The sequence below is a fragment of the Jaculus jaculus genome, chromosome 1 (genome assembly GCF_020740685.1).
Source record: "Jaculus jaculus isolate mJacJac1 chromosome 1, mJacJac1.mat.Y.cur, whole genome shotgun sequence".
Lineage (NCBI taxonomy): Eukaryota > Metazoa > Chordata > Mammalia > Rodentia > Dipodidae > Jaculus > Jaculus jaculus.
Genome location: NC_059102.1, coordinates 148673271 through 148696083, shown reverse-complemented (window position 1 = coordinate 148696083; position 22813 = coordinate 148673271). Strand labels below are relative to the sequence as shown.

Genomic DNA, 22813 nt, shown 5'->3' with positions numbered 1-22813 from the left:
AATGGAAGAGGGTCTAGCTGGAAGAAGAAAGAGTTCAATGGGAAAGGAATGAGGGGAAAGGGGCAATTATGATCAGAATACTCTCTACCTCTCTATGTATCATACCTATCTATCTATGTGAATAAACAAACTTATAGAAAAACAAGAAGGGAGAAATTGAGTTTATAGATAACTTGATAAAGATGGCTGTCTCAGTGATATTGTATCATCCAATTCCTGAGCAAAGATGCCTTTCTATTTATTTTTTCAAATTGTTTACTTTTAAAAAGTTATTTTTTAGGGGCTGGAGAGAAGGCTTAGCGGTTAAGCGCTTGCCCGTGAAGCCTAAGGACCCCGGTCCGAGGCTCGATTCCCCAGGACCCACGTTAGCCAGATACACAAGGGGCACACATGTCTGGAGTTCGTTTGCAGAGGCTGGAGGCCCTGTGCGCTCATTCTATCTCTCTCTCTATCTGCCTCTTTCTCTCTCTGTCTGTCACTTTCAAAATAAATAAGTAAAAATAAAAAAAATTATTTTTTATTTGAAAGTGAGACAGAGAGAGAGGGAGGGAGGGAGAGAATGGGCACGTCAGGAGCTCCAGTCGCTGCAGTCAAACTCCAGACACATGCGCCACCTTGTGCATCTGGCTTACATGGATCTTGGGAAATTGAACGTGGGTCCTTTGGCTTTGCAGGCAAGAGTCTTAACCACTAAGCCATCTTGCCACCTGACTGCCCTTTTTTATAGGACTTTTTGAGCTAGGGTCTTACTCTAGTCCAGGCTGACCTGGAACTTACTGTGTAGGTCCAAGCTGGCCTCAAACTCATAGTAATCCTCCTACCTCTGCCTCCCAAGTGCTGTATGTGTCATCTGGCTTAGATATTGTTTAAAATATTTATTTTTTTGAGACAGAGGAGGGAGAAAGAGGAGAAAGAGAAAATGAGCATGCCCGGGCCACCTTCCAATGCAAAGGAACTCCAGATGCATACACCACTTTGTGCACCTGGCTTTATATAGGTTCTGGGAAATTGACTCCAGGCAAGCAAGAGCCTTTAACCACTGAGCAATTTATGCAGCTATAGATATTCTTTAAGCCCCTTCAATAATATATATTTTCTGTTTTTAAAAATTATTTATTTGGGCTGGAGAGATGGCTTAGTGGTTAAGCGCTTGCCTGTGAAGCCTAAGGACCCTGGTTCAAGGCTCAATTCCCCAGGACCCACGTTAGCCAGATGCACAAGGGGGCGCACACGTCTGGAGTTCGTTTGTAGTGGCTGGAGGCCCTGGCGTGCCCATTCTCTCTCTCTCTCTCTCTCTCTCTATCTCTCTCTTTCTCTCTCCCCACCTTTCTCTCTCCCTATCTATCGCTCTCAAATAAATAAATAAAAATAAATAAAAGAAAATTTAAAAATTATTTATTTGCAAGCAGAGAGAGGGTGTAATGGGCACATCAAGGCCTCATGCCTGAGCAAATGAACTCCAGAGGCATGTGCCACTTTGTACATCTGGCTTCATGTGGGCACTTGGGAATTGAACTTAGGCTGCCAGGCTTTGCAAGCTAGTGCCTTGAACTTCTGAGCCATCTCTCCAGCCCTTCTTTTCACTTTTCTTTCCTTTTTAAAAATTATTTATTTTATTAGAGAGAGAGAAAGAGAAAGAAACACACATACACACACACAGATATATATTATACATATTATATATATATGTATATATATATATAGAGAGAGAGAGAGAGAGAGAGAAAATGGGTTCCCCAGCCTTTAGCCATTATAAATAAACTCCAGATGCATGTACCACCTTGTGCATCTGGCTTATGTGTATCCTGGAGAATTGAACCTGGGTTCTTTGGCATTGCAGGCAAGCGCTTGAACCATTAAGTCATCTCTCCACCCCACGCACCCCCACTTTTTTTTGTATTTTTGAGATAGGGTCTCACTCTAGCTCAGGCTGACCTGGACCTCACACCATAGCTCCAGTCTGGCCTCAAACTCATAGCAATCCTCCTACCTCTACCTCCTAAGTGCTGGGGTTAAAGGCGTGTGCCACCATGTCTGGCCCTAATTTTCTTTCCTACTTTTTAAAAACATGTTTATTAATTTATGAAGGAAAGAAACAGGCAGAGAGAGAGAATGGGAACTCCAGGGTCTCTAGCTACTGCAAACAAACTCCAGATGCATGTGCCACCTTGTGCATCTGGCTTTATGTGGGTACTGGGGAATCAAACCCCAATCCTCAGGCTTTGCAGTCAAGCGGAGCCATGCCTTTAGCCCTTCTTTTCAACTTAACAATGTTCAGCCTTCCACTTTCTTGGTAAAATCCTCTCTGTAAAATGTAATTATTCATTCCCTTTTAGAGTATTGCTGTCAGTGTACAGATTCACACGTCTGCATCCGTGCCACGGTGCCACCGCCCTTTCCCTCACTTAAAAACACTTTTTTTATTTATTTCAAGGGGATGGAGAAAGAGGCAGAGAGAGAGAGAGAGAGAGAGAGAGAGAGAGAGAATGGGCACACCAGGGCCTCTAGCCACTGCAAATGAACTCCAGACGCATGGGCCATCATGTGCATCTGCCTTTACGTGGGTACTAGGGAATCGAACCTGGGCCCTTGGGCTTCACAGACAAGTGCCTTAACTGCTAAATCATCTCTCCAGCTCCCTTATTTCCAGAAAAATAAATAAATAAATAAATAAATAAATAAATAAATAAATAAATAAATAAAGTTTCACTGTATAACTAAGATTGGCCTCAAGTCTTTCATCCTCCTGCCTCTGCCTCCTGAGGGCTGATGTTATAGGCACGTGCAGTACTAACCGTTTTAATTTCTTTATTTGCATGTGTGTGTGTGTTGGGGTGGGAGGCAGAGTCTCTTGTCTCTATCAACAAATGCCAGATGCTTCTGCCACTTTTTGAGTCTTGCTTTATGTTGGTGGCTGGGGAATTGAACCCACATCAGTAGGTTTTACAAGGAAGCACTTTTAACTGCTGAGCCATCTCTTTAGCCCCAATACTTCTCTCTTTCTTTCTATTTATTTGTAAGGGTGGGGGGGGGGGGAGAGAGAGAGAATGAGGCCTCAAGTCACTGCAGACAAACCCAGATGCATGCACCACTTTGTTCACCTGGCTTTTAGTAGGTACTGAGGAATCAAACCGGGACCATTAGGCTTTACAGGCAAGCACCTTAACCCTCTGAGCCATCTCTCCAGCCCTCTTTCTTTCTTTTTTACTGCTTCCTTTCCAGTTTACTTATTTTCCTTACCTAATCGCCCTGGCTACAAGTTTCAGTACAAAGTTGAGTGGAAGTGACAAGCTCCGACCTTATCTTGTTCTTGACATAAAGGAGACAGTGTTCAGGCACTTATCATTAATTGCGTTGGTAGCTGCAGAAGTGTGTAATAGATATCTTGTTCTCTGGTGGGGGAGAGTAGTACTTTGAGACACGGAGCCTTGTTAGTAGCTTAGGCTGGCCTGGAACTCCCAACCCCTCTTCCTCCGCCTCCTAAGAGCTGGGTTTATAGGCATGCACCACCACGTCCAGCTTTTTTGTTTTCCTTTCTTCTGGTGTCCTCATCTGACTTCAGTTTCTGCACAGCTCTGGCTTCACAAAATGATTAAGAAGCAATTCTCTCTTGAATTTGGGGAGTGATTGTGAAGGATTGGTGTAAATTCTTCTTTAAACATTTGGTAGAATTCCCCAGTGAAGCCATCTGTTCCTGGGCTTTACTTTGTTGGAATTTTTGTTCTGTTCTGGGTTTTGTTTTGTTTTTGTTGTTACTGATTGAGTTTTTATCCCCCTTTGGTCAACCTCTTATAAAAGTTTACACCCCTGGACTAGAGCTAGACCCTATCTTGAAAAAAAAAGTTTATCCCCCACTTTGTTTTTAGTTCTTAGAGAAGGTAGATTAACTTATTGATTTCAGGTATTTAAAATTTTCTTTGTTTATTTTTATTTATTTGACAGACAGAAAGAGAAAATGGGAAGGAGAGAGAGAGAGAAAAAATGGGCGCACCAGGGCCTCCAGCCACTGCAAATGAACTCCACATGCTGGTGCCACCTTGTGCATCAGGCTTACATGGGTACTGGAGAATCGAGCCTTGAACTGGGTCCTTAGGCTTCATAGTCAAGAGCTTGATCACCAAGCCATCTCTCCAGCCCTATTTTTTTTTAAATTAATTAATTTGCAAGCAGAGAGAGAGAAAGAATGGAGGCACCAGAGCCTTTTGTGCTCCAGATGTATGCGCCACTTGTGCATCTGGCTTTTATGTGGATACTGGGAATTTGACCCTGGCCAAACCCAAGTAGGCTTTACAAGCAAGTGCCTGTAACCACTAAGCCATTTCTCTAGCCTTCACTTCAGATACTTCTTACTAATTTATTAATTATTGTAATTTCAAGACAAAGCCTCACTTTAGTTCAGACTGGTCTCAGACTTGTAATAATCCTCCTGCTTTAACTTCCAAGCGCTAGGATTATAGTGTGAGTCACTATGTCCAGCTTTCTTTAATTTTTGTTTTGGATTGGTTTTGGTTTTGGTTTTTCAAGATAGGGTCTCACTCTAGCCCAGTCTGGCCTGGAATTCACTATGGAGTCTCAGGCTGGCCTCAGACTCACAGTTATTCTCCTACCTTAGTCTCCCAAGTGCTGGGGATTAATGAGGCACCACCAGGCCTGGCTTTTTTTTTTTTTTTTTTTTTTTTTGAGGTAGGGTCTCGCTCTAGCTCAGGCTGACCTGGAATTCACTATGTAGTCTCAGCGTGGCCTTGAACTCACATCAATCCTCCTACCTTTGCCTCCTAAGTGCTAGGATTAAAGGTGTGTGCCACCACACCTGGCTTCCTCAATATTTTAAGACTTTTTTTTTTAGGGCTGGAGAGATTGCTTAGTGGTTAAGGCACTTGCTTGTGAAGCCTAAGGACCCATGTTCTATCTTTTTCCAGATCCCATGTAAGTCAGATGCCCAAAGGTGAGGCAAGCACAAGGTCATACATGCCCAGTAGGTGGCACAAGCATCTGGAGTTCGACTGTAGTAGCTGAGGCCCTGGTGCACCAATTCTCTCTCTTTCTCTAAAAAAAAAGAAAGCAAAAAAATTTTTTTTTTATTTGCAAGGAGAGAGAGAATGAATCATCAGAATGGGTGTGCCAGGGCCTCTTGCATAGCAAACCAACTCCAGATGTATCTGACTGTACGTGGTGTGGTAGTTTGAATAAATTTAGGAGTCTTATTCAAGCTTATAACTTGATGTCACTGTGGGTGGATTCTAGGACCCAGCCCTAAGGTATGCCTGGGGAGGATCTGAATTCCAGCCAAAGATCTGCAGAGTACTGGAGTTCTGCCTGGGGTTCCTGGAGTGTGCTTGCTTACGGTGCTGGGGGTGGTATTCTCTCTGCGCGGACCTGTGAAAGGGGCCGAGCTTCTTCCACCATTATGGAACTTCCCCTGGATCTGGACGTTTAAAATACATCCCATTCCTCCCATAAACCGGGTCTGGTCTGAGGTTCATCCCAGCAACGCGAAGCTGACTACCACACATGGCTACTGAGGACTTAAAACCAGGTCATCAGGCTTTGCACACAAGCTCCTTTAACTACTGGACCATCTATCCAGCCCCCATTTCTTTCTTTCTTTTTTAAAACTATATTTTATTTATTTATTTGAGAGAGAGAAAGAGGCAGAGAGAGAGAGAGACAGAGAAAGAGAGAGAGAACGGACATGCCAGGGCCTCCAGCCCCTGCAGATGAACTCCATATGCATGCACCTCCTTTGTGCATCTGGCTTTATCTGGGTACTGGAGAAATGAACTCATTAGGTTTTACAGGCACGCGCCTTAACCACTGAGCCATCTCTCCAGCCTTGACGCTCCTTCTTTCAAGTGACCCTTGCTGCTCTTTCCCTCTGAGCACTGTTCTCACCACACCCCACACACTTTAGTGTGCTTGTCTGGCTTTTTTTCCCCCAGTCTCCCTTGTGATTTCTTCTTTGACTCCTTAGTAATTTGGGAGCGTACTAATTTACACATATTTGTGACATTTCCACCTTTCTATACTGATTTTTTTTTTTTTCGAGGTAGAGTCTTGCTATAGCCCAAGCTGACCTGGAATTTACTATGTAGTTTCAAGCTGGCCTTGAACTCACAGTGATCCTCCTACCTCAACCTGGTATTAAAGGCAAGTGCTGCTTAGGCACTTGCCTGCAAAGCCTAAGCACCTAGATTCAATTCCCCAGGACCCATGTAAGCCAGATGCACAAAGTGGCATATGCATCTGGAATTCATTGGCAGAAAGTCCTACTGTGCCCATACTCTCTGTGTCTGCTTCTTTCTCTTTCTCTCTGAACTAAATAAATTAAAGTATTTTTTAAAAGGAAAACAAAATAAGTCTGGCGTGGTGACACATGACTTTAGTCTCAGCACTCAGGAAGCTAAATTTGGAGGATTACTGTGAGTTCAAGGCTAACCCGGGTCTACAGAGTGAGTTTCAAGTCAGTCTGGGCTAGAATGAGACCCTGCCTCAAAAAAAAAAAAAAAAAAATTAAATGAATCAATGCATTGAGATAATGTAACCTGAGTAGCAGAAAGGAGACAGAATGAAGAAAAGATGGCCTAGGGGCCCTGCAGGACACCATGAAGCCTCCCAGTACATGTGCAACGGGTGCCACAGAGGGAGACAAGAAAAAATGGATAGAAGAATGTGTCAAGAAACGAAATGCTGAAACTACACATTTAATGGGAACTTATTTTTTTTAACTTTTTTTTTTTTAACTTTTTTTTTTTTTTTTTTGGTTTTTCGAGGTAGGGTCTCACTCTGGTCCAGGCTGACCTGGAATTAACTCTGTCATCTCAGGGTGGCCTTGAACTCATGGCAATCCTCCTACCTCTGCCTCCTGAGAGCTGGGATTAAAGGCGTGTGCCACCATGCCCGGCTTGTTTTTATTTATTTGAGAGAGAGACATATAGATAGATAGATAGATAGATAGATAGATAGATAGATAGATAGATAGATAGATATAGAGAAGTAGATAGAATGGTGTGCCAGGGCCTCCAGCTGCTGCAAATGAACTCCAGACACATGGGCCCCCTTGTGCATCTGGCTTATGTGGGTCCTGGGGAATTGAAGCTGGGTCCTTTGGCTTTGCAGGCAAATGCCTTAACCTCTAAGCCATCTCTCCAGCCCAAGATGGGAACTTCTGTGACAGAGATCTCCTCTAGTGCACTTTCTGTTTTATTTGTGTGTTTGTGTGTAGTGCTGGGGGTGAACTCAGAGCCTTGGGAATGCTAGGTGAGTCCTTTACTCCTGAGCGATACCTTCAGCCCTCTTTAAAAAACATTTTTTTGGGCTGGAGAGATGGCTTAGCGGTTAAGCGCTTGCCTGTGAAGCCTAAGGACCCCGGTTCGAGGCTCGGCTCCCCAGGTCCCACGCTAGCCAGATGCACAAGACGCATCTGGAGTTCGTTTGCAGTGGCTGGAAGCCCTGGCGCGCCCATTCTCTCTCTTTCCCTCTGTGTGTCTTTCTCTCTATGTCTGTCGCTCTCAAATAAATAAATAAAAAATGAACCAAAAAAAAAAACAATTTTTTTCCTTGAAAACTTCCATACATATACAGAATATAATATGACTACAATCCCCTCTTACCACCTTCCGTTTTCCCACTCTCCAATCCCTTCTTTTTCAGTAATCTCTCTTCTATTTTGATGTCATCAAAATAGGGAGGGAAGGATGTAGGTAGCATCACCCTGTGTGAGTTCATGAATACCACGGCCACTCTGAATCTGTCAGCTCTTCCTCAATGGTCCCTGAGCCTTGGAGGGAATGATAGAGATGTCTCACTCAGCGTGGAACATTCCACTGTTATTTCTCCTTAGTACCTTGGTGGCTTTTGAGTTTCACCAGTGGTCACCACCATCTGAAAAGAATGTGAATGTAGCATTAATATATGGGCATAAATGTAGGTATTTAGAGGGCAGCTTGGTGAGCATAATATATCCATTTAGCCAGACAACAGTAGTAGTTTCCCCACGTAGGTCTCATGACCTCCCCAGCCATAGGCTTTTGATTTTCTTTTTTTTTTGGTTTTTTGAGGTAGGGTCTCACTGTAGCCCAGGCTGACCTGAAATTCACTATGGAGTCTCAGGGTGGCCTTGAACTCATGGCAATCCTCCTACCTCTGCCTCCCGAGTGCTGGGATTAAAGGTGTGCACCACCACGCCCGGCTTAGATTTTCTTTTTTAAAAAAATATTATTTATTTGAGAGAGAGAATGAATGTACCAGGGCCTCCAGCCATTGTAAGCAAACTCCAGATGAATGCACCCCCTAGTGCATCTGGTTTACATGGGTCCTGGAGAGTTGAACTTGGATCCTTTGGCTTTACAGGCAAACGCCTCAACTGCTGAGCCATCTCTCCAGCCCCTTGATTAGATTTTCATTACCAGGTCATGTAGTTCCTCCTCTGGAGCAGACCTTCAGTCCAATCAGAGAGCAGTTGGTTTCCCCCTTAACAGATATGCCACCATTGTGCCATCCAGTCTTCTTTTATTTTCTTTAGGATAGAGTAATTCTTTATTTTTACATACTTTGATGATGAGGTTTTCATGAAGCACTCTTCCCAGTGGGGAATGGAGAATGTGAAAACAGCCTCTAGCCTGCAGCAGCTGCTTGCTCTCAAGCTGCGACTCCCTCTTGCCCAGTGGTGGGGCCATACCTCCCCCTTCATCAGCTTATCCTGCTGCTTCTTGATGGCGTCCACGCGCGTCATCATTCTGTCCTGAAGCAAACATGCTGTGAGACCATCACACTCTATTTTATCTATTTTACCTCCTTCTTAGCCCAGGTACCATCCATCTCATATGCACATCCTATCCTTTTTTTTTTTTTTTTTTTTTTTTGAGGTAGGGTCTCTAGCCCTTAACTCATGGCGATCCTGCCTCCCGAGTGCTGGGATTAAAAGCGTGTGCCACCACACCAGGCCTCTATCCATTCTTTTTCAAAAGCATGGCATTGAGAAGGAATCTTGAAGGGCTGGTCAGAAGTTTGGATTGCAAAGTGATTGCTGAGGCTAATGCCCAGCCTTGTCTGCGGGTCAAGGAAAGCATTGCAGTGGGCCCGCAATGCTCTTGCCTTTCCCTGGGATGCAGCTTCAAGACGATCCAGCATAAAGGTGGTGTAGACGCCCCTCTTTTTATTTTTTTATTTTGAGATAGGATTTTACTAAATTGCCCATGCTGACCTGAAGTTCACTCTATAGCACAGGCAGGTCTGGAATTTATAATTCTCCTGCCTCATCCTCCTCAGTAGCTGGAAATACAGGCTTGAACCACCAAGCCCAGTTTATTTTCTAACTTTGTGTGTGTGTGTGTGTGTGTGTGTGTGTGTGTGTGTGTGTGTATACACGAGTGTCTCTTGCCTTTCTCGGCAAATGAGTGCCCGTCGGCTTTCAATGGGTGGCTGGGAAATTGAACCTGTGGCTGCCAGGGGGGCAGGTTTTGCAAACAGAGAGCTGCACTGTCTCCCTAGCTCCTTCCCACCACTTAAACAATATTTTATTTATTGGAGAGAGAAAGACAGAGACAAAGAGGCAGCAAAAGAGAAGAGAGAATGGGTGCGCCAGGGCCTCCTGCCTCTGCAAATGAACTCCAGACATGTGCACCAACTTGTGCATCTGGCTTTACATGCGTACTGGGGAATCGAACCCAGGTGCTTTGACTTTACACCTTAGTTGCTAAGCCATCTCTCCAGCCCCAATGGTTCAATTTTTTTGTTTGTTTTTTTGAGGTAGCGTCTTGCTCTAGTCCAGGCTGGCCTAGAATTTACTATGTAGTCTCAGGGTGGCCTCAAACTCATGACAATCCTCCTACATCTCTGCCTCCTGAGATTGTATGTATGTATGTATGTATTTGTATGTATATGTATATATTTGACAGAGAGATAGAGAGAGGCAGATAGAACATACTAGGGCCTCCAGCCAGTGCAAGTGAACTCCAAATGCATGCACCACCTTGTGCATCTGGCTTATGTGGGTCCTGGGGAATCAAACCTGGGTCCTTTGGCTTTGCAGGCAAGTATCTTAACTGCCCAGCCATCTCTCCGGCCGAGGTTCAACCTTTTGCATCTGACTTTATGTGGGAGCTGGGGGATTGAACCCAGGCTGTCAGGCCGTGCAAGCAAACGTCTTTAACCAGTGGGTCATCCCTTCAGCTCTCACTTGTTTTCGACACAGGCCTTGTGTAGCCCTCGCTGGCTGGCCTAGGTGCGTTGCAACACATCCCCTTTTGGTTTCTTTTGTTGTTGTCTATTTACTTTGTGTGGTGTGCGTGCGCGTGGGCGCGCAGTATATGGGTGGAGGTCAGAGGACAGCCTCAGGGCTTTGGGGCTCTTCTCCCGCCTGGCTTGACACTGGGTCTCTCTTGCCCCTGGGAGTGCCAGTCTAGCTGGCCTGCAAGCTCCACCTCCTATTGCCGTGGGTGAGTTGAAATTACAGATGTGTGTGCCCTTCTGTGGGTGCCGGGATACAGTTGGGCAGGTGTGGGCACTCAGAGCTCTTTACTGTCACACAGGCTGATGGCACAAGGCAGTTGGTTTTCAGGTATCTTCCCTGCGTGGTTTTTTTTTTTTTTTCTATGATATATATTTAGTTTTTTAAATTTTTTTTATTTTCAAGGTGGGAGGAGTGATTGATTGAGAAAATGGCCACTCCAGAGCCTCTTTCCCTGGTATATTTAGAAGTGGATTTCATTTCGTTATCCTACTTGCACCTTGTGCTTCCTGAATTCAAGCACAGAAGAAAATTTCACCCATTACCTACTCAAACAGTTTTTCTCTTTTTTTTAAAAAAAAATATATTTATGGGCTGGGGAGATGCATTAGCAGTTAAGGCACTTGCTTGCAAAGCCAAAGGATCCCAGTTCGACTCTCCAGTGCCCACGTCAGCCAGATACACAAGGTGGTGCGTTTGTCTGGAGTGTGTTTGCAGTAGCTGGAAGCCCTGGTGCGCCCATTCTCTCTCTCTCTCTGCCTCTTTCCCTCTCTCAAATAAATACATAAAAATATATTTATTTAATAAATATTTATTATTATTTAATAATAAAATATAATAATTAATAATGATATTTAATAAATAAATAATATATTAATTTTTTTGAGTGAGGAAGAGAAAGAGAGGCAGACAGACAGACAAACAGTACAGGTGTGCCAGGGCCTCTTGCTGCTGTAAATGCACTGCATGTGCATACACCACTTCCATGCCCCTGGCTTTAAGTAGATACTAAGTGTTCACACCCAGGCCTGTGGCTTTGCAAGCGTCTTTAACCACTGAGCCATATACACAGCCCCTATCAATTATTTTGAGCACACTTACTTTTTAGTGTTGGGGCTCCTTCTCTCAGCTGGAGACATAAGGAGGGAACAGAGGCAAGACTGGGGTGTTGGAGGATATTGTGCAGAAAGGTTTCCTCTGGGTCCCAGGGCCAAGGTGGACTGGTGTTCTCATCACTTCAGGTACAGAGTTCCAGGACTATCATGAGCACTGAGGATTTGTGCAAGGATCTTAAACACCCAGAGAGCTGGGGCAGCTCCCAAGCTAGTGCTGGCTCTGTTGAACTGTTGAATGAAAACTTCATTTTTATTATGCAACAGTATCTTCCTGCCACGGGGTGGGGGAGGGGAATACCGATGATCAGGAAGAAAAATGAACTCAGGGCTGGAGAGGTGGCTTAGCAGTTAAGTAAGGCGCTTGCCTGCAAAGCCTAAGAACTCACCACATTCAAATCTCCAGGTCCCATGTAGCCAGACGCAGTGATGCAAGCATGCAATGTTGTATATGCACACAAGGGGGCACATGTGTCTGGAGTTCATTTGCAGCAGCTGAAGGCCCTTGCATGCCCATCCTCTCTCTCTATCTCTCAAAAATAATATATATAGATATTGATATAGATCGATCGATCTATCTATCTATCTATCTATCTATCTATCTATCTATCTATCTATCTAAACTCAGCTGGGCGTGGTGGTGCATGTTTTTAATCCCAGTACTTGGGAGGCAGAGGTAGGAGGATCGCCGTGAGTTCAAGGCCATCCTGAGACTACATAGTGAATTCCAGGTCAGCCTGGGCTACAGTGAGACCCTATCTCAAAAAACTTAAAAAAAAAAAAAAAAGATAATGAACTCAAACGAGCCACAAAGCTTGGACTCTGGACACAGCAGCTTGTCATCTTGGTTCCATTCATGGATTTCCCTTATCACTTTGTTCCTGGGTATATCAGCTCCATGACAGCTGGGCTTTGTCCTGTTACTGCTAATTGGCAGTGCCAGGCTGTGGGAGCCTGTGGTCCCATGCGCTCCATCAAGGTCTCAGAGTGAATGAATGTTATGTTCTTTGTAAAAATATATATATAGTTTATTTATTTATTTATTTGTGTGTGTGTGTGTGTGTGTGTGTGAGAGAGAGAGAGAGAGAGAGAATGGGCATGCTAGGGCCTCCAGCCATAGTAAACAAACTCCAGACGCATGCCCACCCCACTGTGCATCTGGCTTATGTGGGTCCTAGAGAACAGAACCATGATCCTTTGGTCTTGCAGGCAAGCGCCTTAACTGCTAAGCCATCTCTCCAGCCCAAATGTTATGTTCTTGATCTCCACCACTGTGCTGTGTGCAGGTGTCTCAGACTGGGGGCAGGGGAGGCACCCTCCTGAGCATTCAGGAAGTACAGTCCCAAAGCTGCGGCACCATTCACGCTGCTTCCTGGAGCCTTGCAGGTTGTACCAACATCTTCCCACACGGTGCCTTTCATGCATGTGCGGTACTGAGATTGATCGTAGGGTACTGTGCATGCTGGGCAAGTGTTCTTCCACTGAGCTAAATCCCAGCCACTTATTTTTATTTTTATTTTTTTGATATTTCAAGGTAGAGTCTCACTCTAGCCCATGTGGACCTGGCCCTCACTCTGCAGTCCCCGGCTGGCCTTGAACTCACAACTATCCTCCTACCCCTGCCTCCTGAGTGCTGGGGTTAACAGCCACCATGTCTGGCTCAGCCCTGTTTTCTTAAATTAAAAAATATTTATATATTTATATTTCTATAATATTTTTATTTTACAATTTCTTTGAGAGATCGAGCATGAGCATGCCACTGCAAATGACCTTCAGACACATGTGCCAACATTGTGCATCTGGCTTTCTGTGGGTACTGAGAAATTGAACCAAGGCCAACAGGCATTGCAAACAAGTGTCTGTAACTGATGAGCTATGTCCCCAACCCTGTTATTATTATTATTATAGCTATTTTTAAGAAGACAGAGAGAGAGACATGCACTAGGGCCTCTTGCCACTGAAAACGAATTCCAGATGCATGTGTCACTTTGGGCATCTGGTTTTACATGAGTACTGGAGAATTGAACCCAGACCGTAAGGATTTGCATGCAAGTACCTTTAACCACTGAGACAGCTCATAACCATAGGATTTTTTAAAAAATATTTTTGTTTATTTTCAAGTAGATAGGGAGAGAGAATGAGAGGAGAAATGGGCGTGATTATTTTTTTAGTGTGTTTGTATGCAGGTGATTGTGCATGTGGATTAGATGCTGTCTACCTATTCTTTCTTTCTTTTTCTTTTCTTCCTCTCTTTAAATTTTTCTTCCTTCCTTCCTTCCTTCCTTCCTTCCTTCCTTCCTTCCTTCCTTCCTTCCTTCCTTTCTTTCTTTCTTTCTTTCTTTCTTTCTTTCTTTCTTTCTTTCTTTCTTTTTGAGACAGTCTCATGTAGCTCAGGCTGACTTCAAAGTCAGTATGTAGCCAGTATGTAACCTTGAACTTCTGATCCTCCTGCATCTACCTTCTGATTGCTGGGATTACAGATGTGTGCCACTATTCCAAGTTCATGTGGTCCTGGGGATCTGCTGGGTAAGCACTCTACCCCTCTGAGCCACATCCCTAGCCTGTACACCTTATTTAAGTCAGTCTCTCATTGGATCGAGAACTTACCAACTAAGCCAGACTAGCTGGCCAGCTAGCCCTAGGACTCCTGTCTCCCTAGTGGTGAGATTATAGACATGTGCCACCACACCTAGCATTTTAAAATACTTTTATTTACGTGTGTGTGTGTGTGTGTGTGTGTGTAAGGATGCACCAGAGTCTTTTGCCACTGCAAACAAATGCCAGATACATGTGCCATTTTGTGCATCTGGCTTTACATAGGTGCTGAAGAATTGCCAGGCTAGCAGTCCTTGTGAGCAAGGGCCTGTGGCTGTTAAGCCATCTTCCCAGTCCAATGCCTGTCATTTTTATGTGGGTTCTGGGATCAAACTCAGGTGTTTATGCTTGCCACGCCACCTCCTCAGCAACCCCCCCCTTTTTTTTTTTGGTTTTTGAGGTAGGGTCTCACTCTAGCCCAGGCTGACCTGGAACTCACTATGTATTCTCAGGGTGGCCTTGAACTCATGGTGATCCTCCTACCTCTGCCTCCCAAGTGCTGAGATTAAAGGCGTGCGCCACCACACCGGCCCCTTATTATTATTATTTTTTAATTGGTTGATTGCTGATCAGTTACGTACAGAAAAAGTACTCATAACTGAGCTTGTAAGAAACTAACCCTAGTGCAGCAATGTAACTGTGCCTCATGAGGCACAGTGAGTGAAGGAGGAGGAGGAGGCCTGGGCCCTATACTGGTTGGGGCCTGGCTAGGACCTCAAGGGGGTGAGGTGAGCCAGGAGGCTGCACTGAAGTGCGCTGATGGGAGACTGGGCTACAGAAGTAAACATTCATCCATTTGCTCAACAATTATTAAGTAACTAGGGAAATGGCAGAGGACTCTTGAAGCTGGACAGAAATGGGTGTGATGGTCTGAAGAGGGAGCACAGGCCTGCTCTGCTCTCAGGCTGGCCTTGCCCTGCCCCATCCCTCCCTAAGCTAGAGGACCACGGCCCATTTATATTCTCCTTTGACAGCAGGAAGCTGGGCCAGTGAGATTAGGAGGTCTCACCAAAGGCTCAGTTTTGCCTAGGTGGTGTCCCGAAGGCTGATCTGCAAGCGGTGGGAATGAGACAGATCATTCAGAATGTCTGTACTTGCTGCAAGGCCTCTATTGGGGTTCTGGGCCAGGACCCTGTGCATCCCTGAGGAGTCCACGGCCTACAGACCCTGCCAGTCCACATTCCCTTGTCTAACAGTCCTCTGAGCCAGGCCTGGTCCTCCTGAGCCTGAGGACTGCCCCGTGTCGGGTCTGCGAATTAAATACCAGAGCTCTTTTGGAGTGGGTACCTCCACATGGGACCTAAGAGGCTCCCCAGTTCCCAGTTGAGAGCGAAGAAGATCTGGAGAGATTTGGGCTTGTCCCACGAAGGACAAGGACCTGTGGCTTTGGGGTTGACCTCCTGCATATGGGGCTCTAAAGAAAAGACTAGGACCAAGACACTTGTTTTAATACCTGTGTAATCCTGGCAAGCAGTTGAGTTCCTCTTCAGGCACAAATAAACACTAGTGACCCCAGGGGCTTGGAATGGGTCCAGTCCACACAAGTAATTGCAATCTTGCACTAGAAGGTTCCAGCAGACACTGAAGAAAAACTGTTGTGACATTTTTGTTGGGAGTCTAATGTGCATCTACTTTAAGTTACATGGATAAAAGTTGGCTTATGTATGCATCCGAGTAATATTAATCCAAAACAAGATCTGGAAACGTGTCTGCAAGTCTGTTTTTTAAATATTTTATTTAGTTATTTATATGAGAGAGAGAGAGAGAGAAAGAGACAGAGAGAATGGGCACGCCAGGGCCTACAGGCCTAGCTACTACAAAGGGACTCCAGACGCATGCGCCCGCTTATGCATCTGGCTTACATGGGTGCTGGGGAATCAAACCAGGGTCTTTAGGCTTTGCAGGCAAACGTCTTAACCGCTAAGAGCCATTGCCCCAGTGCCCCTTTAAAAAAAAAAATCAATTAATTTATTTGAGAGAGAGGTAGATAGAGAAAAAGAGAGACTAAGCCTGTCTTTTAAAAGAGAAAAAGGACCAGGGGAATTTGGTGACTCTGACTTTTCTTTTTTCCTTTTCTGGTTTTTCCGACGTAGGGTTTTACTCTAGTGCAGACTGACCTGGAAATTCATTCCGTAGTCTCAGAGTGATCGTTCTCGACTCTCAACGGGCAAAGGGGGAACCCCTAAGGCTCGGGAGGCGGGAAGGTCTGCTGGCAGAGCCTAAGACATTCCTTGTCTCTTTTTTCCCCCTGCTCTGGGAAATTAGCACCCTCTCGGAGACCAGCTTAACCCCCCCCCACGGCTCCTTCCCAACCCCTGGGGCCAGGTCTTTAGCCGCTCCTTAAGTCTTTAACCCGCGGCGGGGTGTCGGGGGCGGGTCCGAGCGTGACTCCCGCCCGCTGGGCCCGCCCCTTCGCCCCGCCCCGCCCCGGCGCGCGCGCCCTCGCCGGGCTCATTAGGCGCGCTGTTTGTTTACAAACACGGGCTGCGGGCAGGTGCGCGCCGCGCCGCCCCGCCCCGCCCGCCCGCGCGCGGTCGGGGTTTGGGATCGCCACCCCCCGTCGCGCGGGAGATCGGGGTGTTGAGTGTCCTCCCGCCTTTTCCACGCCTCCCTCGGCGCCTGGAAACTCGCCTCCCCCCGGGGGCGCTCATTCTTGGGTGCGGAGACAGCGACGCCAGCGCGCGCGCTCGTGCGCGCGCGGGCGACTCCAGCCCCGAGGTTCCCGCGCCGCAGCCAGGTCCGGGGCGGGCTCCGAGCTCCGCCCCCGCGCGCCCCCCGGGCTGGGCCCGCTCGCGGCCGGGTCGGCGGGGCGGGCGCACGGGGGCGCGCGGGGCGGGGCGCGGCGCCGGCAGGGCCGGGACATGTAGTTCGCGTGGCTCGGCCTCCCCCTGAGCGGCCCCGAGAGCGGGCCAGGGCGCGGACTACGACTCCCGCCAGGCGCCGCGGCTCAGCGCATGAGCCCTGCTCGGCTCCGGCGCGTCTATTATGCTGCCGGGGCCGGCGAGCCAAAGAGGAGCCGGCCGCGGAGGCCGGGAGGGGACGGCGCCGGAGCCGCCGAGGCCAAGTACGCCTTTCTGCCGTTTCCTTGCGCGCGCGGGGCGGTGGGGCGGCGGCCGGCCGGCCGGGGCCCGGGGAGCGCGGCCCCCGAACGCCTGGGTGCAGGCCGCCAGCGCGTCCCGGGAGCCGGGCTCCCGGGGCTGCCGCCGCCGTCTTTGTGCGCGGCCACGATGCAACAAAGCGCGGCAGCCACCCGGGGTCGCGACGGCGCGGGCTCCGGTCTCCAGTGCCCTGCGCCCGCGGCGGCCCGGCCGCCTCCGCCCCGGGCTTGGGAGGCGTCGCCTGGGATGGAGCGCGCAGCCTGGACTTGGCACGGCCCGCGCGCTCCGCGCCAGCCCGGCGTCCGCGCGCCCTCTCTCACGGAAGGGATTTTTTTCCCCCCTTTCCTCTGCCCGCCATCTTCCGAAGGGGACAGCCCGGAGGACGCGGCGCGGGAAGGTGCACGCGGCGTTGCCGCGGCCGTGAGCTCCGGCGCCACTTTGCCCGCGCTCGCCTGGGGGGGGGGGTCACCGGTGGCGGCGCCGGCGGGGAGTGGGGGGTGAGGCGAGGCCTGGCCCGGGCCTGGGCTCTGCTGACCTCCCCCCAGGAGCTGCGATGTGGCCGGGGCTGGGGAGGGGGGGGAGGTCGGCGGCCCGATTCCAGAGTTACTGGCCGCGGAGCCGACTTTGCGCCCGTGCGAGTTGTTGGATTATTTCCGCCAGGCCTGGAGGAGGAGGAGGATGCCCAGTTCGCCTTTTGAAATCATTCTGAAGAGTGCTTAATCCGGGCGAGGTCGAGTTGGAGACGGATGGGAGGGGTGAGGGGGCGCACCCCCATTTTTCCCTGCACTTCTGGAATAAATATGTAAACATCGTAACACGCAAGCCCACAGGGCGAGGAATGCGCACCCCAGACGTCTTATGTGGCTCTAGAGGGCTCCTCGAGAATAAAACTTCTGGCTTGGGGAAGACCTCTTTCTCCACCAGTTGCTAGAAGCAGGGTCAAGGTGGAGGCCTTGGGCAACCGTCTTGCCCCTATCTCATGAGTTTCTGCTGTTTGGTGCATTTTCTAAGTAACTGCCCTCTAATTTTGGTTGAGAAATTTTGCCTAGAAGTGTTTTCTTCCTTACCTAAAACTTTGGTATTGTCTGCAAAAGTTAGTGGGGGGGCTAGGCATGAGACAGGACTGGACTTCTGCCTCCCATTCTCCCAGTGAGAACAACTTCGTTTCCTTTTCTTCCCCCCTCTGCTGTTTCATATTTCCTCCCTGGGTCCTTAAAACGGAGATTCGTCCTGGGTCCATGGGGTGCCTCTGGGGACATCTGAGATCACTGTTAACGCAGCTTGATAGTGTCTGGAGAGTTTCTTACTAGCTTTCCAGGGTCCAGGAAAGACCTTTAGTGACCTTTCTTGGAGGCCCTGAGTGTGGCCTCTTATATGCAAATAAAGGTCTGTGTTTGCCCTGGTTGATCTGTCTCAGGTCTTGGTGTGTGTTATGTGCTGCAGAACTGGGGAGGTGAAGCGTGGGCTTGACAGCTCAGGTGGTGGTGGTGGGGGGGAGGGAGGCATTTCTTTGAGCTTGCTGGTAAGATTTGGGCCCAGTGCTTGAGCAGGGTGTCCCAAGTTCTTGCCCCACCGCTGGGACATCCAGGGAAGATGGATTTCAAAAGCTTTCTTTGGACCGCGGCTGTAGTATTCTGGCCCGTAGTCCGGTTGCAGTGCCACTTTTTGTTTTGTTTTGAGAAAGTAGAGTAACTGCTTCGGAAGTGAGTTCTGAATAGAGGCTGGAGTTTGGGAAGGCCCCTCCTTCCCTTACTTAGACCCAGAGGCAGAAAGTGAAAGTAGGAGAGTGTTGAAAGGGAAGACCAGGCCCGCTTCAACACCAAGCTCCCGCTGGCCTGGAGCCATGCCCCCCCCCCCCAGGGCCTCCCGGGGTTGCCATGTCCACTTCCTGGTTTGCAGTGGCAGAGCCTACCCTGGGGGAGGGTGGCCCAAGGCCGTAAGTGGAATCTTTGCTACAGGACAGTAACAGCCGTACTGCTTAGTGTCCAACTGCTGCTGTGCCCAGTTCTGAAGGGAAGAGAAGAGCCACCGAGGGGGGCGTGTCAGCAGCACGTAGCTCTACCCACCCTCCTCTGGAGCTGGGAGAACTAACTGGTCTGAAGGATGGGATCCATTGTTGGAGTAGCCTGCCTGCTCAGCTACGGGGTCCCTGTTTGCCTTCTGGGCTGGTCCTTCTGGCTACACTCGGAAGTCAGGACCTAGTTGAGACCTTGGCTTCAAAAGCTAAGGTGAAGTTGTGGCAGCAAGTAGCTCCTGGGCTCCTGACTACTGCAGCCCCCATCCCTCCCCTCTCCCGGAGGCTCTGTGGAAAACATGGAGTGCTGCAGTCCTGCCTGGGTGCTCCTGGGCTGCCAGCAGGTTTTGCCAGGAGCAGCCTTGCCCGCCCCTTGGTGTTTACGGTGCCTTGCAGGTGCCAGAGGGCTCCTAGCGGGGAAGACATCCCATGCACCTTGCTCCCAGATGTGCCGTTTCCATGTTGGCCTCCTGGTCAGCGTAGATCTGATGTGCCGGTGAACTGTGGTTTTTGCGTGCGTGCGGGACTTTGGCTTCGTCGTGCCAGGGCCGTTGGCTATGTTTCTTTGACTGTTCTCAGGGGAGCCAGCTCTCTGAGCACCTCTCTCTAGCCTTGATGACCTCCAAGTGGAGACGCCCTTCCTAGAAAGCTGCTCCCTGCCTCGGGCTCTAGAGGCCTGCAGAGCTCATCTGAAGTTAACAGGGGGCTGAGGGTCTTCCTGGCTTGGGAAGTGTCACACAGGCACAGTGGTGTCAGAGTATCCCTAGGTGGATGCTTCCCAGATGTTGGGTGGTTTCCTGACCAGCATCTGAGCGTTTTCAGAGTGCTCTGTGTGACTTGCAGAGGGGGATCTTGGTGGGTCCTGGGACCTGGGCTGGGAAGGGCATTTGTGTCACAGGTATCAAACTGTCCTGAGGAGCAAGGGCTTGGAGCTTGTCTCTGGGACTATGGGTTTTAGGGGCAGGGTAGCCTCAGCTTCCTCATACGCATTGAGTAAGTTCTGTATGTGCCATTTGCCTGTGGTACCATCAGCCTCGCTGTGTTTGTTCTGCCCCATAGTCCGTTGCACAAGGCAGGGGAACTGACTGAGCCCCTTCAGGGAGTGCTTTCCTTGGGCAGTGTGGCCTGGTGGGCTCAGGGGTGGAGCAGCATACTGCTTGGGAACCCCCGCTCCCTTCTGTTTGCTCACGCCCCTAGTCGTCCCTGGAGACTTGAGCAGCCACTTGCTGGGGCCAGCCCTGTGCTGGGGCAGTTGTGGAAGACTGGACTTGGGAGGCGTGCATCCTTGCTGTGCCCAGATTTCTTTCCTCTGCCCCAGTCTGTCCCAGCTAGGCCCCGGGCTCTATCTTGAGTGATAGCTGGCTGAGGACAGGGCCACGTCATGGCCCTGGGCTCCTAACCCTTTCTACCTACCCACTGCTGTGCTTTGGCCCCATGGCCTCCCAGGCCATCACTGCACCCAGCTTCCATGCCCACTTGTTAAATGAGATGATGAAGTGGTTCTTGGGACCACTGACAGGAGGGGGGACTAGGGGTCGTGGGGAGACACCGTGAAGTAAGGACTGGTTGGGATGGCAGCTTTCTCCTCTTGGCTGGACCACCTCTGTGGGATCTTGGAGGGGAGACAGTGAGACGGCTAAGCAGCTGGGCCATAGGCAGATGCTTCAGCTCTCCCATACTGGTGTCTGGTCTTGCTCTGGAGGTGACCAAAGGGTGTGTACGGGTGAGAGAGGCAAGGCAGTGACCCTCTGGGCTTAAGTTTACCCTCCTGCTGCTGCTGTAAATGGGTCCACAAGTTGGGGTTATTTTCTGTCTGTCCGAGAGGAGTGTTTCTCCCTGGCTTCGTGGACCCAGGTGCAGGCTGGGCTTGCTGCTCCGCCTTCCTCTGTAGCGTTGACTTGGACAGCAGCCTCTCGTGCTCCTGCGGGCTTGGTGCTCACTGGCTTGTTCGAGGGGACCCCTCTGAAGGTTGCTGGGCCTCTCCACACGTGTGTGGTTCCCTGAGCTGGGGAGCTGTGCCCCCTTCCCTGTGCAGGGTGAAATGTCCTCCTTTTGCTGCCTCCTCAGTACCACAGAGTGCTCTCAGACAGAGGTGCCTTTTTGTCTCATGCACCACGTATGCATGGCACCGCAGAGAAATGGCTGGGTCCCTCTTTCCAGGAAACCTGTGACGGTCCTTCCTGCCAGGTCCCTACTAAGGAATGTCAGGGGGTCCCTGGTCAGGAGTCACTCACTGCTTCCCAGTTCCCCAGCATCCTCTCAGCCCAGGATGTAAAGGGTTCTTTCTGGATTCTTGCTGTTGTTCCCTTGCTTTGGGGATGGGGCAGCGGGTGGGACGGTACACCTCTGCTGGTTTTTCTGGTCGGTTTCATAGAGGTCTTTTCGGGAAGGCATTGTCCCTGCAGAAAGGGAAGCTTGGTCACCCTGCCTGAGCTGCTGGGGTGTGGGGAGGTGAGGCCTGAGAAAGCATGAGAAGCATCGGGTTGATTGGGGCAGTCAGAAGTCACAGGAGGTTCAGTGACTGTGGTGACAGCTGTCATTACCAAGTGTCCTGTGCCCTTACATAGGACAGTGATGGGTCCAACAAAGCTGCCCCCCATTCCATGGCTTGCCATAGCTGGCTCTCCTGCCTGGTGGGGCCAGCAGCTGTTGGAGGCAAGTGTGATATGACCAGGGTGAACTTGGGATGCTGGCCTGGAGCCCCAGCAGTGAAGGCCAGGCAGTGCCACTCAGGAGTGTCTCTCGTGGGCTGGGAGAACCCACATAGGCCTTCTGGTCTGCCTGGCCCCAGAGCTGCCTAGAGGCCCTGGCCCCACAGCAGACAGCAGTTGGTTCTGTCTGTCACTAAAGCCAGCCCTGCCCTTACAGATCCGGTTTCCCAGGCCTGGAGGGCCAGCTCAGGGTGGCCTCTCCCAGAGCACTTGGCTGGTCTACCTGAGTGAGGACAGCAGCCTGCACCATTGTTGAGCGTTCCTTGGGGACAGTGGTGAGTTTGGATGGATGGATGGCCCCGTTTGATCCTGGCTCTGCCTGCTCCTCCTGCGGTACCTCATTCATCTGAGCATTCCTTTCCCCACCTGGAAGGAGGATCTGATGGGATGCTCCACTGATGCCTTACTGGGCCGGACTATAGTAGTGAGGACCACCAAAGGGGGGTAGGCACCCCCAGGATACACAGACGTAGTATCTGGAGGAACCTGCCAGCATGCAGTCCTCCAGCTTATGGAGACTGAAGGGGAATGGGGAGGCCAGGGGATGGAGGTATGGCAACCCCAGATACAGGGAGGGAATGATCTCTTGCCCACCTCAGCCTCTTTGAAGGCATCTTTTGTGGCTTGTGGGCAATGGATTGGATCAGGACAGGAAGGGAAACTGAGGCCACTTAAGACCCTATACCTCCCCCATCTCCAGCTGTAACCTGGGATCCCTGCCTGCTTCTCTCACTGACCACCATGCAGCCTTCTATGACACTCTGACTAGCCCTAATGCCTGTGCTGTCTACCGCCACCTTGGACGTATCCCCGGAGGCAGGAGATCCAGGTGTGGGCCCCACGTGCCCCAGCTGGGAGCCCCTGCCCTTGACTCGCTTGGGCCTTGTGGAGGCCCTGACGACTGAGTTGGCCTTGCTGTCCCTCCTCCACTTGAGACCAGGACAGCCTTCCCAGCCGCCTCATACTCACAGTGGGGCCTCCCTCCTTGTGCCCCAGGAAAGGGCTTCTTACTCAGGAGTGAAGCCAGTCTGGATATGCCCCCACAGCCTGCCCAC

At 49.7% G+C, this 22813-nt stretch overlaps 1 protein-coding gene across 2 annotated transcripts in view; it reads left to right on the top strand.

The window, feature by feature from the left end:
- The first annotated feature begins 16908 nt into the window (after positions 1-16908).
- The window catches only part of Brd3 (bromodomain containing 3), a 35181-nt gene continuing 29276 nt past the window's right edge, over positions 16909-22813 (top strand). Inside the window, exons 1-2 of one of the 2 annotated variants that reach the window (XM_045147977.1) lie at positions 17666-17763; positions 21916-22033. The gene's annotated coding sequence lies outside the window, so the exon portion shown is untranslated. Of the gene's footprint in view, positions 17000-17665; positions 17764-21915; positions 22034-22813 lie in introns of those variants that run through there. The other variant, XM_045147983.1, reaches the window with a different exon arrangement.